Here is a 7548-nt window from a genome sequence, read left to right on the forward strand (position 1 = left end):
ATTTTATAGGTAGTTAAATTGAAAGCTTTGCTCTGATTTTTTAATACAGCCATGCCAGGCTGTGTTGTTCACTGGGAACAGCACATTAAACATAAGCAACAACATGTCAAAGTAACCTTAAAAGTTCAGGTTCCCAGCATTTCTATTTAGATATCCTTATCCATAAGGAGTATTGTCCTCCTTTTTGCCTCTGAGAACTACACAATTTAAGGAGATTATCTTTTCTGAAGAGTACCGAAGTTTTAAAATTTACAGAAATGAAGAGAGGCAGAGAAGATATTCAGAACACAGAACATCCTGTAAGGCAACGTCTCTCTTACATTTATTACTCTTATCCTTCAAATACTCTTTTCAAAATTGTATTCAAATTTTGTAGGTTGTGCTTCAGTTTCTTTGTAGCAAATGCCAAATAAGCAATTCTCCAGTTACGTAAAACAGTGTCTGTTCTCAGTATATTAAAATTGACTGGTGTATAACTGGCACAGTTTCCCAAGGCAAGAGTAGTAACCATAGCAGATTTTTCCTTCGGAAGTACATATATAAAAGGCATTTCATTGCCTCTGTTATTTAGTTTCTTCTACTGGAAAAAACAAAGAACATATATTATAAGGTAATCTTATTTAACACTGGGTTTACCTGATGTAGAAAACTGTGCTAGCTTGGTACTCCAGCAAACTGATTTTGTGATTTGCAGCAAGACTTCCAAAATTCAGTTAAGTTCTGAACACTTATCAGTGACTAAACTTCTAGTAATTCATTTTTACTTTTTACAAAGAGGAAAACTGTCCACTCTGCCTACAAAGCACAAACTGTTGAGATAATACAAACAACAGCCACACAACAGCAACTTCAACACACGTTACTGAACAAACATTACAGCAATCAAAAACATTTACAGCTGACTTCAGGAATGTAATGGGATACAAAGGCAGCCATAGCTTCCACATGGCTCTGCTTATGCCTTCTCCTACAGACAGCTTCCTCAAACCAGACTTCAAACTAAAAAATACCAGATTTTATTAAAGTTCTTAGCAAGGGACAAATGCGAGCAGATGAGAGAATGGAAATACAGAAGGATTATAAACAAGATTCTTCCTTGCACATTGTGCCCTTGCAAGACAGTCTTCATTTCCAAGTTTGGCTTCAGTCAACAGTGGCTTTGTGATGCAGAGCACCGCACACTCCCATTTTGTACTTGGGAACCCTCTTCCCAAGGTTTAGCTCATTCTTAACTATCTGCTTCTTCCTGATCCTATATATCAGCTTTTCTTCATACACTGCACAAGCTGCAGTCTCCAAGCTTCTTGCCCAACTCCCATTTGTGGGTTTTTTGGTTGGTTGGTTGGGGTTTTTTTGGAGGGGGGGGTGGGGGTAGGTTTTTTTACCTGCTATGAGAGGTAGTCTCCACAACCATTTCTCTCCTGAGCATACTCACTTTCTTACCAAATACACACCTCCAGTATTCCAGAGGATTCCACAAGATACAAGCTTCCCCCATTTTAAAGGTAAGAGGACAGGAAAACAGAGAACAAATACAAGAGATATCACACATGAAAGAATCTATAAGAAGCTTTAAATCACTGAATAATTATCAAGAAAGCTTTCTTGATAATTTATTCGATGTCTGATTAAATGACAGCATGCAGTCATATTGTTGAAGTGCAACAATTATAAACCAGACAGACACGACAACATAATGCTTCAAACAGCCTGCATGCCTCAATAAGACACGCAGTAAACCATAAAGACGCCTACATGTTTCTAACAAAGATTAGTGGCAAGATTCTTTTTCTGTGTCTGCCATAGCCTTTGTTCAAAATTCAATCTATTCTTTCAAAATTCAGATATACCACCAGTTCAAACTTCTAAATAAAACTTTAAAAAAAAAGTTACACTATATACTTCAGAGACATTAAAATAACATTTCAGTGAATTATTCCCTACCTTGCATCCTTTAAGTAAATAGTTGTTTTATATTTCAGTAAAATAAAACACCATTACTGTTGGGGGGAGGGACTACAGCAGACCATAGGGCAGGTGCTTTCCAAACATGCATACAGACTCTTTCATTATAATCTAAAGGTTTCAGAATCTGAGGCAGACAAGTGGCAAATAGTAAAATAACATACTAGTGAGATGAATCCACTCAGCTACATCTCAGGAGTGATATATTGAGAAAAGATTAAATACAGGTAGAATATAAGCAACATCAATGAACTCAGGAAGATGGTGCTAGGCGCCCACAGTCAAGAAACAGTCCGACTCCCATGAACTCTCTCATTTCAGCAGCCACTTTTAAAAGCAGCCTAGAATGAAGTTCCTTACAACCTAAACCATTTTATTGATCCAAATACTTCATAAACCTCTTTCTCTCCCCCCTCTCCACCCCGCCTGGTGTTACTGCCCTCCATTGGGTTGTCTATATTCTTAAAAGCAATCACAAGCTAAGACTGCCCAAACCAAGTACAGGGCAGGCCACTGAAAACAAAAGCTAACTATGTTAATGTACATAACCCAACATCTACACATACTGTAGTAAGCTCGCTTTCTGCTAAGAAAATAAGTGACAATATTATTCAGGATATGTTCTTCTCCTGCATATAAATATTTTCCTTTATTGGCAGGTGACATCTGGTAGTCTGAGCATTCATATGTCATTAGCATGAACCTAGCCACTTTGATTCACTTGCAAAAATGTTACCTAAACTACACTGATTATAGTACACTGAATCTTCAGATAAGAACTGTTCTCTGAATAGAAATCTAATTCTAAAACTAACTAACTTTGAAACTATTTTTTCCGTAGCAACAGCAACAAACCAGCATACAGTTAGTTAATACGCAGCAGATCCTCCTGGAAACTATACTAAGGCACACGGAAAACAACGAGGTGATCAGTGACAGCCAACATGACTTCACTAAGGGCAAATTGTGTCTGCCAAATTTGGTGGCCTTCTATGCCGGCATTACAGCATTGGTGGATAAGGGAAAAGTAACTGACATCAGCCACCTGGACTTGTGGCAAAGCATTTGACACTGTCCTGCACAACATCCTGGTCTCTAAATTGGACAGACATGGGTTTGACAGATATACCACTTGGTGGATAAGGAATTGGCTGGATGGTCCCACTCAAAGAGTTGAGGCGAACGGCTCGATGCACAAGTGGCAACCAGTGACGAGTGGTTTTCCTCAGGGATCAGTATTGGGACCTGCACTGTTTAACACCTTTGTTGGAGGCATGGACAGTGGGATTGAATGCACCCTCAGCAAGTTCGCTGATGACACCAAGCTGTGTGGAGCGGTCAACAGGCTGGAAGGAAGGGATGCCATCCAGAAGGATCCTGACAGGCTCAAGAAGTGGAGCTGTGTGAACCTCATGAAGTTCAACAAGGCCACGCGCAAGGTCCTGCACATGGGTCAGGGCATTCCCAAGCACAAATACAGGCTGGCTGGATGTCCTGGGTGGTGGGGGAGAGCACCTGTCATTCATCTTAGTGGCCAGTCCAGCCCAAACCACAACAGCAGAGAATGGATTGAGAGCAGCCCTGAAGAGGACTTGAGGGTGTTGGCTGATGAGAAGCTCAACATGAGCCAGCAATATACGCTCGCAGCCCAGAAAGCCAACCGCATCCTGGGCTGCATCGTAAGAAGCATGCCCAGCAGGTCAAGGGAGGTGATTCCGCCCCTCTACTCCGCTCTCATAAGACCCCACCTGGAGTACTGCATCCAACTCTAGAGCCCCAATAGATGGGAATGGACCCGTTGGAGAGAGTCCACAGGAGGGCAACAAAGATGATGAAAGCAGTGGAGCACCTCTCCTGTGAAGACAGGCTGAGAGAGTTGGGGTTGCTCAGCCCGGAGAAGAGAAGGCTCTGGGAAGACCTTATAGCAGCTTTCCAGTACTTAAAGGGAACCTACAGGAAAGATAGGGAGGGATAGTGGGAGGTGCCCCTGTCTATGGCAGGGGGGTTGGAACTCGATGATTTTCAAGGTCCTTTCCAACCTAAACCATTCTATCGCTCTTTATTAGGGGGTATAGTGACAGGACATGGGGTAACAGCTTTAAACTGAAAGAGGGTAGATTTAGATCAGGTAACAGGAAGAAACTTTTTGCTATGAGGGCGGTGAGGTACTAGAACAGGTTACCCAGGGAAGTTGTAGATGCCACATCCCTGGAAGCGTTCAATGGGTCTTCAAGTAACCTGGTCTAGTGGAAGGTGTCCTTGCCTGTGGCAAGGAGGGTTGGAACTAGATGATCTTTAGGTCCCTTCCAACTCTAACCATTCTATTAATATGGTTTAGTTGATAAGTGGAAATTCATGATGCTACAGTAATTCCATTACTTGCCATACCTGCAAAGCAGAGCAAATGATAAAATCTAATTACTATACCTTTCTTGCAAATTGCTGCAAATAGAAAACTTAAGCCATTTGACCCTAACTAACCACTGCTTCAAAGCAAAGCTACATGATTCAAGTGGTGGATAGCAAGATGGATTAAAATACCTGTTTCAATAGCTTCTGGAATGAAATACTCAATGACTGAAAATAAGAGAGAGCAGTCTGACCTGTTTGTTCCCCTTATTGTATTAAAAACAGAAATCCTCAAAATTTCAAAATATGTGAATTTTTCTTCCTGTTAACAAACCCTGACAAAGCATCTTACATGAAGAGAACCACTATAAAGGTCTGAATGAGAAGACACAGCTGACAGAAGTTTAAGTGAAGGCCCAGAAAAATTTAATCGAGGTCCCAAGCAAGAACCAACTAGGTGATCCATACGTAAATATACAAAGCCCTTCTAACAAACTACTACATCACTGAAGAGTTAAACAAGAACAATGAATACTGAGAAAAGCAAGATACTGCAAAAGCTGGATCTTAATGTATTTGAAAGGCAGCTGGCCTATTTTCAATTGCATTAAGTAGCCAGGAATCTGAAGCAGAAGCCCAGGCAGGCTCAAATTACTGTAGACTTCCCATACTGAAAACCTCTTCCATTTGAACAAGTATATTCATTTAACTTTGACATGAAACATTAGATGCAAATGCAAGCTTTTTGAAACTGTAAGGTAGACATCTCCATCTTTACTACTTCGTCAGCCAAGTACTATCTGATGCAATGACTGCCTAGACCTGACAATAACCAGGATCGGTCCAGAATCAGAGACTACAAATACAGCTGGCCATCCAGACCTGCAATTATGCATTTAAAAAAAAGAAAAAGAAAAAAAAAAAACCACAAACCGCACACACCAAAGAGTCAAATGCAGCTTACTATCCTGATTTTGGAAAAGGAAAAAATAATTATCCTCACTATCAAAGAAACTGCCAGAAATGCCAAGAAGCAGCCCTGAAATCACTTCAGAAGGAAGACTGTATGATCAGCCTCAGTCTCTTGCACTATTAGATGGTCAAAGTGGACAACTCAGCATTTAATTATTGCATCAATGATTTAAACCTGCTAGGAAAATTAGACAAAACAGTGCCCATTTCACACACACTGCTGGATCCCTTCTACCCATGCTGTCCTGCCTTCTTGTTCATCTTTGACAAAAACTAGCTAAGAGACCTAGGAACTATATTTCAGTTGTAGAGCAAATACATAGCAGTCAGGCGTGAATGACTTCTCCTTGAAGGTATTAGTTCTAATTGCTGCGCTTAACGTTAACAGCAATATCTTATTTTGGTAAGAGCAGCTACATCCCACTATAAAACTCTGATACTGCCTGTAGCCCTGGTAGATAAAGCGTGCAATGTGCAAGTTCAAACACCTCAGTCAATCTTTGAGCTTGGAGAGATGAGGAGTTAAAGCCAGTGTTAAATTTCTGCATGTGAAGCAATACTTATTTAGACACAGAAATGATTTTTTTTTTATTCTAACAGTATCACTAGAGTACACAAGGAAGGATCTACTATCTTCTCCATTCCTTTCTGGTACGACCATAAAACATTTTGTCTTCATGAAAAACCCTACATACTTATTTCCCTAAGAAAAAAAACCAAACCAAGCCTCGCCTATTAAATGTATTCATGGAAGTGGATTCTGTATACTAGAATCAGATGCTAGCTTAATTATTTTACAGCATCTCATTTTATTCATTCTAAGTAAATAATCTGTGAACATGATTATATGGAGTTATATCAACAAAAAAGTGAACCACGGCAAACTGGCATGCAGTTTATACACAACTTTAAAAAAACCTGCATAGAAGCATTCTTGTGCCTACAAGAAATCTTGACTTCTCTTACAAAAAGTTATTGTTGAGTACTCCAGGTCTTAAGACATTAAAATTGTCTTTCTTTTACATGCTGACTGGAAGCCTTGCAGCAGCTGAAGCAATAAATATTGACAGCTAGCTGGCAAACAGCAGAGATACCAGTGCTCGTAGTCTCCAATTTCACCTGCATCAGCAAAGACCGCGCCTAGAAGGGACAGCGTAACTAGGGCCTAATATGTTCAACTGCATTACCGCTGCTTTTGCCTGTATTAAAAGCGTATTTTCCCCTCAATAAGACTGGGGTACCTTTGAACATACCCGCTTTCATATACCACCCTGAAAACTTCAATTATCTGTTAAATCCCATTGCAATGTACAGATATTTAGTGACAAAGCTCTAACTGGCTACAAATCATCCTGCAAGAAACTTCCAGCATCCAGTTCCACCCTTTCATGGCCTAACATAAGTAGCTCCTTCTCCCCTAACTGGTGCTTTGCAAGTTTTGCACGAGGCCACACATCACCTAACAAAAACTAAACAGCCAACTTATAGCAAACACAGGAAAAGCTGTATGCCAAAATATGAGATATTCCTGACCACCCATAAGAAATGGAAGAAAGAATCAGTGAAGTAGATTTAATTAAGAAATTGTATTGGTGACTGAGTTCTGCTTTTCCTCTCACTTCTTCTCTCATATTCTCTACTTTGAGGTGGGAATACAGAAGCTGTAAGGAAATGCATTCAGACATGCTTAAAGAAAATAAAATTAAAAACAAAACACAAAGACTACAAAATTCTATCTGTTTTCCCAGCAGAAGAAAGGTGTCTTTCCAGCAATTCACTCTGTAGTTCAGACGAACTGCAGACCGAGAGTTGCTTTTTAGCAGATTTCATCCAGCTGCCAAACTAAACAGGTTTTTAAACTGAGATCTGAAACAAAGACTTCTTAGTATAACCCAGAATATTGACCACTGGGTCAGACCTAGCTCTCACAACTTCAGCTTATGATTTCATCTGAAACGAATAGATTTTTTACCCCTGCACAGACACACCTATGATTATGGTCTATGTTTAGATTTGTAAGAATTCACCAACATACAGCGTCATCATTTTCTCCAGCACACAGCTTCCCTGGGAGGAGGGGTGGAGACATCCTTCACACTATAAGCATTTGCCTGCTTTCAAAAGGAAGATATGAATCAAAACAAGCTTACCCCGTACTTTTAGCAGGCACTACCCTTAACATGTTAAGTCAACCAATACTTGTGGAGATCGTTCCTTCTGCCTTCCTCTTTGTCTACCACTGAATATATTTAATTTTGATGG

Source organism: Charadrius vociferus, unplaced genomic scaffold, assembly GCF_000708025.1.
Source record: "Charadrius vociferus isolate BGI_N301 unplaced genomic scaffold, ASM70802v2 scaffold190, whole genome shotgun sequence".
NCBI classification, from domain to species: Eukaryota; Metazoa; Chordata; class Aves; order Charadriiformes; family Charadriidae; genus Charadrius; species Charadrius vociferus.